Raw genomic sequence first — 14,409 nt, 5'->3', positions numbered from 1 at the left:
TGAGCATCCCTCTGCCATCATCCTCTCCAGCAGCCAGAGCCCACACACCTCTGGGAGTTGGGTTGTGACATCACCATGATATCCAGGAAGTGACATCACCATGTTATTCAGGAAGTGACATCACCATGTTATCCAGGAAGTGAAGCCTTGATGCAGTAGTAAGTGCAGGGAAAAAAGCACTTTATAAGCATTTTCTGTAATAAGTGTATATTGGTGATTTTGTATAACTTTTGGGAGGCAATAAAATACTGTAATAAACATTTTCGCTGGACTTCTCCTTTAAGCTAGCCATACATATAGGGTAGCTCTTACCTTCCCATATACAAGCCTGTTTAGATGGTATACTGCTATAGTGAGATGGGACACTGCCAGGCAGCTCTTGTAGTGCTTCTTGAAATAATCAGACATGTTGAAATCCCATATCATGGTCTTTTCTAAGCTGGGAGAGTTGCAATAGATTAGAGTTATGTTAGAGCCAATTGCATTAGATTGTCAGGGAATTCCAAGAGAACTGGCTGGACCTGTCACTGCTTATCTAGTGTAAATGGTTATCAGAGAATTTTAACATCTCTGCTCAGTTCTGCGTAGGCTTGCACACTGAAACATTGTGGCACATACGGCTTACTTATGAGCCATCTGATATGAGGGATCTGGGGCCTACCCCACAGAGGAATGGCACAGCAGATAACATGTCCGACATTTATTCTCCCTCCAAACTGTCCAAAAAAGGAGAGGTTTTTCTATGGGGATTTGCGACTGATGTGGACAATTCCTGTCATGGACAGAGGCGGCAGCAGAGAGCACTGTGTCAGACTGGAAAAAATACACCATTTCCTGCAGGACATACAGCAGCTGATAGGTACTGGAAGACTTGAGAATTTTAAATAGAAGTAAATTACAAACTTTTTGACACCAGTTGATTTAAAAACTCTTTTTTTCCCCTCCGGAGTACCCCTTTAAGCCAGGCTTCACCCAGTTTACACGCCTGGTGGTTCCCAATGCTTAAGCACAGTTCTTTCTATAGTGACTATATGGTGTCCCACCACGGGTGCTGCCATTGGTTACACCCTTCACAAAAATCTGTACTCTCTCGACATCCTCCTCTCTACTCTTCTAATCCTTTTCTATCTCTCAGCACGCAACCCAGCCAGCACAGCTGTGTCACTCTTTCAACTCTCAGTAGAGATCTGGACTCTCAAGTATTAAATAACTTATCAAGATAAAAGTATACTGTATTTTCCTGTATCAAGTATCTTCACAGTAAAACAAGATTATATTTATTCTAACGGGACTTTGTGGTTCTTTACCAAGCACCGAGGCAGTAATCACACTCTCCTTGGGTTATTTCCCCTTTCTGTGCGTGGCAGTGCCAACAGTCCGGGTGGGTCACTACTCCACTCCGGACCACCGTAATAATTGCCCAAGGAACCCCCAAACAAACCGGCAGGTTACTGTCGACAGGGGAAAAGGTATAGCCAGCCCACTCAAAATAAAAGCAGGTGTGCCAGTATACCTGTGTGCCCAACCGGCACTGGCGTCACAACAAATTACCAGCGGGCAGAGCTATGTCTCGGCCAAACAGTACACCAGTGGAGTCACGTTGTTCCATCTAACTTGTGACCGTACGTCTGTCCCTGCTCACCGGCAGAGCGGTAACCACCACTGTGATATGCCGTGTCCCTTGAGCTGTTCACATCAGCACTGTCAAAACACACTCTGCTTACATTACTGATCCCGCCACTATGATAAACTCACAGCTCCTGCAATTGCAGAGAAAAAGAGTACAATTGAATTTTTTGGGTCACGCTTCTATTTGTAAACCAGAAAAACTAATAATCTTTGTTAAGTCCAACAATAAGACATGACACACCATGTAAAACACTTAACATTGTTCAGAAACATGAGCAAGTGAGCCAAGCAGGCAGCACTCAACCCTCAGAGTCCAAAACCTGGAAGATCACTACAGCTTCATAATATCATATAAAGCAAACATTTATATCACCCAATGTATATAAGATACAGAGGTGCCAAAGCTAGGCAAGAATACACACAGGGAAAGTACACCCATGTACTAAAGTGGCCTCATACAAGCATATGCTAAGGGAAAATGAAACATGAACCATCACAAATAAAAGCAAATATTTTACCTAAATAGAACCCACTACAATGAATCCAAGTGAAAAATATATATGACCCAAATAGAGCAAACTAGTTTGGTCCTGTGAAACCTACAGTATGTGTATTGTTAACACAACTTTAAGGGTCTCTATACAGCTCCTTGACTTAGTCATGGCTCACTGCCATCTTGGCCCTAAAGACAATCACACAGTGTTCATAGTAGCCTAAGGGTCCTATTCCACGGAGCGATAATCAGCCGAATCGGGCCAATTTGGCCGATTATCGCTCCATGGAATAGAGACAATAATCAGCCAATGATCATGTCATCGGCTGATCGTTTATTTACAGTAGGTTCAAACCTAAAATCATCAGGCACCAACTGTGCATCGCTGTGTGGAATAGCGATGCGCGGCAAGCGACCGACGATTCAACAAACACCATGCCTTACCTAAGCATGTTGCAGGGCTTCTCCTGCGCTCCTTCTTCCTCCCAGTCCCACGCGCAGCAGCAGCTTCGGTGCAGCCTGTCTTAGCTGACAAGCCGCTCAGCCAATCACTGGCTGTGGCGGTCCTGGCCAGTGATTGGCTAAGCGGTCTGTCAGGTAAGACAGGCCGCACCGAAGCTGCTGCTACGTGCGGAACCAGGAGGAGGAAGGAGCGCAGGAAAAGCCCTGCAACATGCTTAGGTAAAGTATGGTGTTTAAACAAGGGCTGCAAGGACATCGGTAACTACGTCCCTGCAGCCCTCGCTAAACAATTATCGGGCCGTGTAGTAGGCCCAGTAAACGAGCCCAGATCTAGCAGATCGGCACTCGTTTACATTATTGATTCGGCCCCAATTGGCCCGTGGAATAGGACCCTAAGCCACAATAACTTCAAATTGTCAGCTTCCCTCCAGTCAAGAGTATCAACAACAACCCCTCCTAGACAAGAAACCCCTGTTTGGTAAAAGTAGGTTGTAAATAATGATCATGTTCACTGTGCACTGCCATTCAATTTTTCCATTGACTTCAATAGAGTGCATTATTATATAGAAAATACAGCTGTATTATAACCTCAAAATTACAGCCGTATCTTACCTTTATTTTACAGTATGTGAACATAGCCTTAGAGTTCATTCACATTCAAAAGTCACACTTCAGAGCTATACATCGGAATATTTTCAAAATCCGCTGTAGTATACTTGTGGCAAGTCCACAAGTATGAGGCTATGTTCCCACACAGTATTTTGTTCAGTATTTGTGGAATAACAGACGTTATTTGGGTGCAAAATGACTTCTGTCCACAAAAAAAAAAAAACGGCCAAAGAGAGACATTGTGTGATTGTGGCCTCTATGATTATTAGGAAATTCACCAATGATCCTGTAATGTGAATACAAAATATGAATATTTTTTCACACTTTAATGTGCGAATAATTCAGCAAGGATCACAATCACATAAATATATTTAGTCACAAAATGTCCCTATGAGAACTTTCCTAAGACTATATTTGAACTATTGTGTGAACTCCCTGGGGTGCCTTTAAAAGTGGAATTCCCAATTACCCTCCCCCCTGCGCACCTCCCCACACCCATAGAGTCCCCTAGGGACCTAATCCAAGAACAGCAGCATAAAGAATAGGTGAAGGGCGTATAAAACTAAGATGATAAATACAACAAGATTCAATGAGATCTAACCTCCTGGCTTCCAACAATACAGTCCTACAAACAGTGCTGCTTCTCATACTTGGTTCTTGTTCCTTTGGCAAAAAAGCAAAAGGCAATAAAAAAAGCTATAACAATGTCAATACAAAACAAAAGGAAAGTGAATGGAACTGCATCTGGACACCAGGGATAATATCATTATTAGTATAATATCATTTTGGTCTCCTATGAATAGTTTATGAATAGTTTACTTGGATTTACAAAACACAAGAAAAATCCCCCCCCCCTTTTTTTTAAAGGACAGAAAACAAGAAAGAAAGAAAGAAAGAAACTAGGGAAAACACTGTTAATATTGGTATATTAAATGCAATGAGATCGGTGTATTACTTACATCATTCTGTTCAGCCGTTCTCCTAATATGCAGGAGAATAGGATTCTTGCCACACCCCTCCCCCTGCCCTACAGCTGCTGATTGACAGTTGACTGCCTATACACAGCATGGATAGATAACTGCCAATCAGAAGCTGGTGGGCGGAGTTTTCTGCTTCTCATGAACATCCAGGACTACTGGGCTCATGCACATAATGAAGAGGACTACTTATTGTCCATGTTATTCAGTAGGAGATCTCTGGATCAGCTGCACAGAACAATATACGTGATAGATCATTCTGTTCAGTTTCTCTATCACTAGTTTATGCTACCCTAAGATAGGACACCTTAAACCTACTGACACAGTCTAATTAACATATCTACTACCAACTCTCCCTTGACTACCATGTGATCAAGGATGAGGCTCATGCAAATATGTCCCATGTGTCATGCTCAAGTAGAAATAAGTGGATCTGAGTGCAGCATGCATGCCTCCTCCCTCCCCTACCCTGTCCTGCACGATTGATGTTCAAAGCTCAATGCTGTAAGTCAAGCAGAGAGGAGTGGTGGAGGGAGGAGGCAAGCATGCAGAGCTCAGCACTACCTCTTGACACTTGAGCTCTGAGAATGAAATAGAGCTGACCGGTTACACAACATAACGGGTTGTGTCAAGAGATGGGGCAAGAGAGGCAGCTGTATAAAGTATATATAGAAGCATAGTCATTTTATTGTCTGACTTTAATGTCTCATTACTGTCCTTATTGTATTTTCATCTGTATTATATTATCTATATGACATGATTCAGGTGCAGATCACATGGCAGTAGTTCAGTTTCCATTGGGCTCACCCAGTCCAGGAGACTCGCATCAGATTATCTCACATCAGGAGATTGAATAAGATGTAAGAAGAATTCTTCATTTGCTGTTACTAATTCACTTCATCTTGAGGGAAATGCTGAGATCGGTGAAACGTGAAGATGCTCCAGTTATCCATCTCCGCTACGATCAACATTCCTGCCTTAATCCCGCGCAGTGTCTGAAGGAATCCCTGAGGAAGAGCTTCATGTCAGCATGAAAGCAGAATGAGAAATCATGTTTTTAGTGCAGAAACCTGTCCAGGAAAATGTGCTCACTAAATACTGATATGTGCAAAATGTGTATACGCTCCGAGCCGAGCACATCGATCTTACAGGCTTCCAAAAAGAGGAATGTTAGCTTTGTACTCTTCCAATTAGCTATGTTCACATATGCCTCGGTGACTCCATCGCAGATTGTTGGAAAATTACAAACGTCTCAACAGAACCCAATGGACCACACTAAAACTTAGTGGGATTCGTCATGTGAAGTGGGTAGTAGTCATATGATGGATCTGGCACTGAATTGTGGTTTCCATTATAAGCAAAACCCATGACACAGATGTGAATACGGCTTAAATTATACTGTATGTACAGAGTGTTTCTTCGAAAATAAGACAGAGTAGATCTTATTTTTGGAGAAACATGGTATACCCCTACACTGTAGCCCCACTCTATATCATAGTTAGCCGCCATACTGTATGTCTTACTGTAGTTAGGCTCCTATACCTAACTGTTCCCTAATAGTTAGGCCTCCATACTGTATACCTCCTCCCTTTCTAGTTCTTCCCCCATACTGTATACATCCCCCCTCTGCGGTATGGTCCTCCATACTGTATACCTACTTCCTCTGTAGTTCTTCCCCCATATTATATACATCCCCCTCTGGAGTAATGTTCCCCCCATACTTTATACCTCCCTCCCCCCTCTGTATTTTGCCCATGTACCCTTTGTCCCCCCATATTCAATGTCCCCCACTGTGCATCTACTTACCCCTCCTGCCTCCCCTGCAGCCTTAGCAGGTGTGTGTGTGTGGGGGGGGAGGTGGAGCATAACAAGATGGCCCTGATTGGCTAATGCTCAGCCACCCAGTGTCAGGGATCTGGTCAGCTGACTGTTACTAGGGCTTTTATTTGGAGTGGGGCTTATATTTCAAGCCTACACCAAAAAGCCTGAAAAATGAAGCTAGGTCTTATTTTCAGGGAAACACAGTAGGTTTTAAACTTTAAAAAAAAAAAAAATCACTCAGAAAGTTGAATAGACATCTCAAACCAAAGAACCTGGTCAGTGGTCAGCCAGGACTGGATATTCCATAAGATCATGTACATCATAAATGGGTTGTCTTATGACAAGAACCCCGGTCTTGTCATGGACTGTACACTTTGGAGCCCCATTTATAAACCAGAATTCAGTCTACTGTACAGAGTAGATTACTTTATTAGAACAAATGAGAAAAAAAAACGAATAAGAGGATATGTAATACTATATAATGATGATAATATAATGACACTAGCCTACAAGCTCTTTCAGCTTCAGATATATCTTGGATGCAGCTATTTTCTTTTTAATGTGAATATTAGACACAGTAAAATTCAATTGCTCTAACTCAAAACAGGGGGGGGGGCATGGGGGCAGTGGCTCCTGGGCCCACACTGGCAGGGGCCCACTGAGGTCTCAGAGGCTTAAAGAGAACCAATCATCGATGAAAATCAAAAAAAAAATTTCCCCTAATTAGATGTATTTACTTATTTTATTAATATTTGTAAATATAATTCATTACTTTTTTGGCTGTGTTTTTAAAATATTTACTTTTTACTTTCCTATCTCGCGCCGGCTCTTTTTAAAAGAGCCGGCGCGAGACAGGAAGCTCCCGTCATGCAAAGCGGCAAGGTCGGGCACCGCCATCTTGATGACGTCACTTGCGTTTCACCGCTGGAACGCAAAAGACTAAATCAAGATGGCGGCGCCGGCCTTGCTATAGCGGTCCAGAGGATCAGGTAAAGTATAAGATACAGACTGCAAAGGCAGTCTGTATCTTCATTTTGTCTATTTATTAAGATACAGACTGCCTTTGCAGTCTGTATCTTATACTTTACCTGATCCTCTTGTTCGGTGCAGGAAGGCCGCGCGCCGCCATCTTGAATACGTCACTTGCGTTCCAGCGTTGGAACGCAAGTAGCGTAATCAAGATGGCGGCGCCGGCCTTGCTGTAGCGGACCAGAGGATGAGGTAAAGTATAAGATACAGACTGTAAAGGCAGTCTGTATCTTTCCGAAGTCTATTTATGAAGATACAGACTGCATTTGCAGTCTGTATCTTATACTTTACCTGCTCCTTTGTTCCGGTGCAGCAATGCCGGGCGCCGCCATCTTGATGACGTCACTCTGGAACGCACCGCTGGAACGCACGTGACGTCATCAAGATGGCGGCGGCCGGCATTACTGCACCGGAACAAAGGAGCAGGTAAAGTATAAGATACAGACTGCAAATGTAGTCTGTATCTTCATAAATAGACTTCATAAAGATACAGACTGCATTTGCAATCTGTATCTTATACTTTACCTGCTCCTTTGTTCCGGTGCATTAATGCCGGCCGCCGCCATCTTGATGACGTCACGTGCGTTCCAGCGGTGGTTCCAGCGTGACGTCATCAAGATGGCGGCGCCCAGCATTACTGCACAGAGGAAGAGAAATTAGGTAAAGAATAAGATACAGACTGCAAAGGCAGTCTGTATCTTCATAGATAGACTTAGGGAGAGAAAATCTTTGATAATAGGGATAGTAAATTTTAGGTGATTGGTTCTCTTTAATGCTGTCTGCAAAAGCTATTTCTTTTGCAGACAGCCTGCAGAGCGATGAGGAAGGACCTGTGGTGATGTCATGAGGGGGCGGGGCTGAGAACGGGAGAAGATGCTGGTGCATGAAGGACATGTGATTATTGTCCTCTTATATCTCCTCCTGTAATGTGATAGATAGATAGATAGGAGATAGATAGATAGATAGGAGATAGATAGATAGATAATATATAATAGATAGATAGAGATAGATAGGAAATGGATATCTAGCAGCTCATCACATATCTTGGATTGTACATGTATGATCACAACGAGCTCACCCCTTTGAGGCTATATTCACACTGCGTATGTTTCCGGCCGTAGTGCGAACCGCGAATATACGCAAGTAGTTTTGAGGTTGATGCGTTTGCTTGAAAGTATACAATATACACCCGCACAATGACACTACGTATGAGCTTACGACCGGATCGTATACGGCGCCGTGAAAAATTAACAAGACCATTGTTTGAGGACGGAAATGTTGAAACTCACGGCTGTGGATTTACATGCGGTCCCGTACGAAGTACTTATTTCAGCCAAATTGAACCTGATTTTTTTCGATCCAAAAGGTTCTGTGTGGTTTACGGGGCTGGGCAAAGATTTCCAAATAAATGACCTGCCTCAGATCACTTCGAAACAAGCTAGGGAAGCATAACTCTACTACGGGCGTATGTTCGCGGTTTGTACGCATCCGGCCGCATGTCGATTTTTTTTTTTTTCCACGCCCGTAGTTTCCGCCTCACATGTACGCCGGCGTACGAAATGCGGCCGGACTCATACGCAGTGTGAACATAGACTTAATGTCTAAAAACTTATTACCTATACAACTATTATTTTTAGGCAAAGATAATCTGGTTAAAAGGGTTCTCCAGAATTAAGAAAAATAAAACATAGTTGCTTTCTTCCAAAACAGCGCCACCACTGCTCTTAGGTTGTGTGTGGTATTACAACTTGGCACTATTCACTTCAGTCGAATATCACACACAAACTGAGGACAAGAGTGGTGCTGTCTGTGGAAAAAGGCAGCTATATTTTTCTAATCTTAAGCACTTTAAATTTTTTTGTGGTTCTATATGTGAAATGTACAGAAGCCTCTTACACTGCTCTTTATCCTTATCCACTATGAGTAATGTAGAAGAATATTCCCTTTATTATTCAGAAAGCCTTGTCACCTGCTGAGGTTCCCTATGGGTAAGTTTGGTTGGGGGCCCACTCAGACTCACTCGCCCCCCCTAGGCTGAACCCCTAGCTACGCCCCTTGGTGAGACCGCGGCCTTTTGTTTGTTCTGGATTACCTGAGAGAAAGGAGTGGTTTTTTTTCATTATACTGAAGAAAAGCTATTTTTATTTGTAAGACTGCGTTCACACAATAAAGTGTCTTTTTGTTTGACTGGAACCCATGCCCAAGGACTATCTTTGAGCTGAACCCCCACAGTACATATACATTATAGTGGTCTCATAGATCAGTAGGTTGTTAATACTTTCCTAAGGGTTTACATATTGAACGCATACACTTGTCTGCAGAGTGCAGCAGGACATGCAGTCTTTTTGGCAGCTGAAATAAATGTAAGTGAGTTGGCCGGAGACATGTCATACGTTATTATAGTCTAGAAGAAGTGCTGGAGTTCAGTGTTGTACCTCTAAGGCAGGTAGTGACAAGGTAGCTTAGTGCATACAGCATAATATATACTCAATAGAGATGATAGATTTGCCGTAAAGTTCAGGTTTATCGGAACTGAACCTTAAACGAACCGCACTAAAACAGCTAAACAATTGCAGGAGTTTGTCCATCTATACTTACACTATACTATAACTATACTGTCCGCACTCACCCATTGTCCTCCTTCTCCAGTCTCCAGTCCCTCGCAGCCACCAAAATCCTACTCAGCCAATGACGAGACGAGACAGTGTCTCAGCCAGTGATTGGCTGATCGAGCTGTCGCTCTTATCTCAGAAGTGACAGCCCGGTCAGCCAATCACTGATGGACTGAGATGGGACAGCACTGTTAGCTGCGGCCCTGTCCCTTTTCTTGCACTGATTGGCTGAGTGGGCTGGAGACGGATGAAGACACCGGAGACCCGTAGGAGGACACCAGGGGAGTGTGGACAGATGAGCATACTATTTTTTTCTTCTTCCTGTTTTTTAGATGTTCGGACGCCATCTTTATGAACTTGTTCCGGACTTTACAAAAAGTTAAGTTTGATACCAAACCAAACTTTTTGTAAAGTTCTAAACAAATCTTGGTTTAGAATATCCTATATTCTATAGTACTGAGCAATTACAGCAGGTCTTCAGCATTACAGCAGAACAATCAATAATTTACCCATCTTTTACTAATAATGAGATGGTTCATTCTGTCCCAGTCTATACTGTAAAGCTGCAGTGAGCTACTAAACCCATATCAGCAGCATATCAGGAATGTTTGCTAAATGAATGTATTCACAATAATATTTTTCTTGAGGAGTCCTACAAGTATAACTATATTAGCTGAAATTGGAATATCCCTTTAAGGTTAATACTCCTCAATAGATGAAGAATACCTGGCTTCTGCTGTCTATCACCATCTTGCACCATCCATCAGCTGAGAATGGTAACAGGGTGTTCACACTGTACGTTTATCTGATGAAAGACAAGTATAAAGACACTGGAGAGCAATCAAACAATTATCCGGATAACTCGCTTTTTTCATGTACGGCCTGATAAATTATTCCATACAAATACTGCAGTGTTTTTTGCCATCTGGCTCAAGTCCACACTTACTGATCGGTGCAGCTTCAGCCAATTTGGCCAAAGTCTCACATAGATTGCTTTATAATGTGCAGTATACTCTACACTGACCAGCCATAGTATTAAAACCAGCTGCCCTGTGTGCCTATTGTGCTGCCAAAACATCTCTAATCAGTCAAAGTATTGGGTTGACTTCTGAAGGTGTCCTGTGGTATGTGACACCAGTATATTAAAGGGAACCTGTCAGCTCGGCACCCAGGGCAGAGCAGCCCCCATCCCCCGATACTTACCCCCTATTACTGGTCCTGCTCCCGAAGACTGTCCAGGTGCAGAGAAATTGCCGCCCGACGGTCTGTGCGGTCAATATGTAAATGACAAGAGAGTCCAACGTCCATAGAAAATCAAATTCAGGGACATTAGATCCCACAGCACTATGTGTTAAACCCATGGGGCGACATGGAGGAGCAAACGTGCGCTGCCAGTGCTCGTTTGCTCCTTGTTCCCTGCTCGCTGCCGGTGTGTGTAATATCAGCGAGCAGTGTAATGTAATAGCATGTAATAGCAGCGAGAGGGTAAGTGTAGGGGGGGCTGCGGGGAGGTGCAGTGGGCTGCTTGGGTGATGGCTAGATCGTCCGGGCAGCCCATAGAGGATTACGTCGGTCTGCTCCTTTTCCATGGGGAGACGGCAGCAAAGCGCTGCTATCACAGACAAACGACAGCAACGATCATCCAACATCTATCATGTCGGCTGATTGTTGTCTTCTATTACACGGGATGATTATCGGACGTAAGATCTCTTGACCTGATAGTGAGGTACTACTATGCACACAGCTCAGTGGAGGAAAACTGGAAAAGTGAGTTGGGTCTACATATATATGTCTTTATGAATAGTGCTATATATTGCTCATAAGAATAGGATTTCACTTCAATCAGCAGCCGGCAGTGTTATCTTTGACTGGTCTCCCCGAGATCAGTGATCTGCTTCTCTTGTAAGAATAGTGCCACACAGTAACTCATACAATACTCTAAACACCCTATTGCTTTGAATGCACCAAGATTGCACCTACATCTTCTGTACCTGTCTGTTTCCCAGTTTATTTGGCCTACATCATCCTATGGATAGCACGATCTGCACATGGACCCCAGGCCATGTTCCCACAACAGCTTTTTAGGTAAAATAATGGTCATTGTGGTGATCATGGTCATTATTAATGTCTTGAACTGATGTTTTTTTTTTTTTTTAAAGACGTTGGGAAACATAACCTAATACTTTCTATGGTCTCTGTATGAGATACATTTCTGGAGTGCTTAAAGAGACTCTGTGACTAGGTTTAGGCTGTCCTAAACTAGTGACAGAGAAGCTGACAAGAATGATGTATTACTTACATTGTTCTGTGCAGATGATCCAGAGATAGCTCTCTGAATAACATGGACAATGGACAGTATGTGCATGAGCCCAGTAGTCCTCAATATTCATGAGAAGCAAAGAAAAACAACAACTCTGCCCACCAGCTGCTGATTGCCAGTTATCTATCCATTCTGTGTAAAGGAAGTGAACTGTCAATCAGCAGCTGGATGGTAGGGGGAGGGATGTGGCAAGAATCCTATTCTCCTGCGCATTAGGAGAATGTCGGAACAGAATAATGTAAGTAATACACCGATCTGTTCAGCATTTCTGTCACTAGTTTGCGCTGCCCTCATTTAAGGTGGCATAAACCTAGAGACAGAATTCCCTTTAAGTATGCACATAATAAATATCAGAGCAACAATAAATATAAAAATGTAAATAATGACGATGAAAAAAACTTTCATTATGGGGAAACTGTTGCTGCCGCCATTGCTATGGGGGTGCTGTGGCTCTCACTATTGACTCTCTCACTATTGCACCATTGTCACTGCAACAGCACATATACCAGTTTTTATGTCCAAAAGGTAGGAGTTATACAGTGCATTAATATACCCTAACAAATAAAAATCAGTTTTAAAATAAAAGTCATGTTTTTCCACAGATGACTCTAATTTGTTAGTTTGTATCCCCCTCCTGACATTGTTACTATGGAAAAGACATTGCTTTCCCTGAACGTATGTACTTGATAATCATGTTTTTACTCGGCAGAGTTGTTTACTTTCCCTGCAATGTGATCTGACAGAAGTGATCTCTAAATCTGACGTCATCCTATACGTTGAGCTTAGAGGACTCCGACTGTTTCCCAGCACAACTATAATAACAAACTCTGGATTTAATACTTGAATTAATTAGCCAGAATGAACAATATAAAATACGAAGGATAAATAGTTATCTGCAGGTGGACAATTCCTTTAAGTTGCAACATGTTTTATTTATCTCCTTAGAGACCACCTAATCTGACCACAATGTATGCATCATAAAACTTAGTATGTATGTAAGATGTGGCAGGCAGCTCCATCACAGTCTGATACATAACAGGAACACTGTGAAATCTGCCCCTTAGAATAACATTAACAATGTGATATTATCAGACTAGAGATAAAATAACATCACTTGATACATATTGGCCTTAGAATCGGTTCCCGCTCCTTCCAAATATATAGTGTTTTAGACATAATAATCAATATGGGACTCAGATGTTTTATAGACGTGTTGGAACGGTTCATGATCAGGGTCTGAGATTATTTATAAGGTCAAGTAAGGATAATGTGGGGGAAATATTCAATTTCTGGGCAAATTTACCATCACATATTGATATACTGGAGATCGATCTACCACCATGATGATGGGTAGTTCCATCTAGAGCCAGGAGCAACCACTTTATATGGTCTCCAAGTAGTAGACCCTTTGTGTCACATGTAAGTTTAGGGGGGGGGGGGAAATCTAAAAAAATCACATTATCTAGAACTGGGGTGTCAAACTCAAATACAAAGTGGGTCAAAATTAAAAAAATTTACAAGGTTGCTGGCCAACCATGTTAATTATTGAAGCGTGCATGCGGAGGTCTTGGCATTGTCAGTGGTTGCGTCTCCCAGCACTGTGCACTATGATAAATGACATGATAAATTGCTATGATATGAATAAACCCCAACTCATGTAATAGTCAACCCCCCTCCCAATATTGCCCCATGTAGTAGCCAACCCAACCAAAATTGCTTGACATAGTAGCTAGCCCTCCCAGTAGTGCCCAAATAAGTGCCTAAATAGTAGCCAGCCCCCCAAGTGTCCTATATAGTAGCCAGCCCTTCAAAATGGTCTCTTATAGTAGCCAGCTCTCTCCTGTAGTCTCATATAGTAGCCAGCCCCCCCCCATAGTCTCATATAGTAGCCAGCCCTGCCCCATAGTCTTATATAGTAGCCAGCCCTCCCCCATAGTCTTTCATATAGTAGCAAGCCCCCCCAATTGTGCCTTATACAGTAGTCAGCCATCCCCTGTAGTCTCTTATATAGTAGCCAGCCCTTCCCCATAGTCTCCTATATAGTAGACAGCCCTCCTCAGTAGTCCCATATAGTAGCCAGCTCTCCTCATAGTCTCTTATATAGTAGCCAGCCCTCCCCCATAGTCTCTAATATTGTAGCCAGCCCTCCCCAGTAGTCTCATATAGTAGCCAGCTCTCCCCATAGTCTCTAATATAGTAGCCAGCTCTCCCCAGTAGTTTCATATAGTAGCCAGCCCTTCCCCATAGTCTCGTTTTATAGCAGCCATGGTGAGCCAGATGCAATTCAAACTCTGAATTGCCCGGTAAGCCAAAAATAATGGCACCGTGGGCCAGAGTTGGACATGACTGATCTAGAAGGCTTACATTATAGACACTGACTATTTTGGTCATTTGGCACCAAAAGAACAATGGAATGCATCTGCCGAATGTTTCCCATGGATAATACTAATAAGTATT

At 42.8% G+C, this 14,409-nt stretch overlaps 1 protein-coding gene across 2 annotated transcripts in view; it reads right to left on the bottom strand.

The window, feature by feature from the left end:
* FLT4 (fms related receptor tyrosine kinase 4) overlaps window positions 1-14,409 on the bottom strand; it is a 227,260-nt gene that overhangs the window by 179,553 nt on the left and 33,298 nt on the right. Inside the window, exon 1 of one of the 2 annotated variants that reach the window (XM_069969155.1) lies at window positions 4,978-4,997. The exons of the other annotated variant lie outside the window; for it this stretch is intronic. The gene's annotated coding sequence lies outside the window, so the exon portion shown is untranslated. Of the gene's footprint in view, window positions 1-4,977; window positions 4,998-14,409 lie in introns of those variants that run through there. 2 annotated transcript variants of the gene reach the window in all.

The sequence above is a fragment of the Dendropsophus ebraccatus genome, chromosome 1, assembly GCF_027789765.1.
Source record: "Dendropsophus ebraccatus isolate aDenEbr1 chromosome 1, aDenEbr1.pat, whole genome shotgun sequence".
Lineage (NCBI taxonomy): Eukaryota > Metazoa > Chordata > Amphibia > Anura > Hylidae > Dendropsophus > Dendropsophus ebraccatus.
This window is presented reverse-complemented; position numbering and strand designations above follow the sequence as displayed.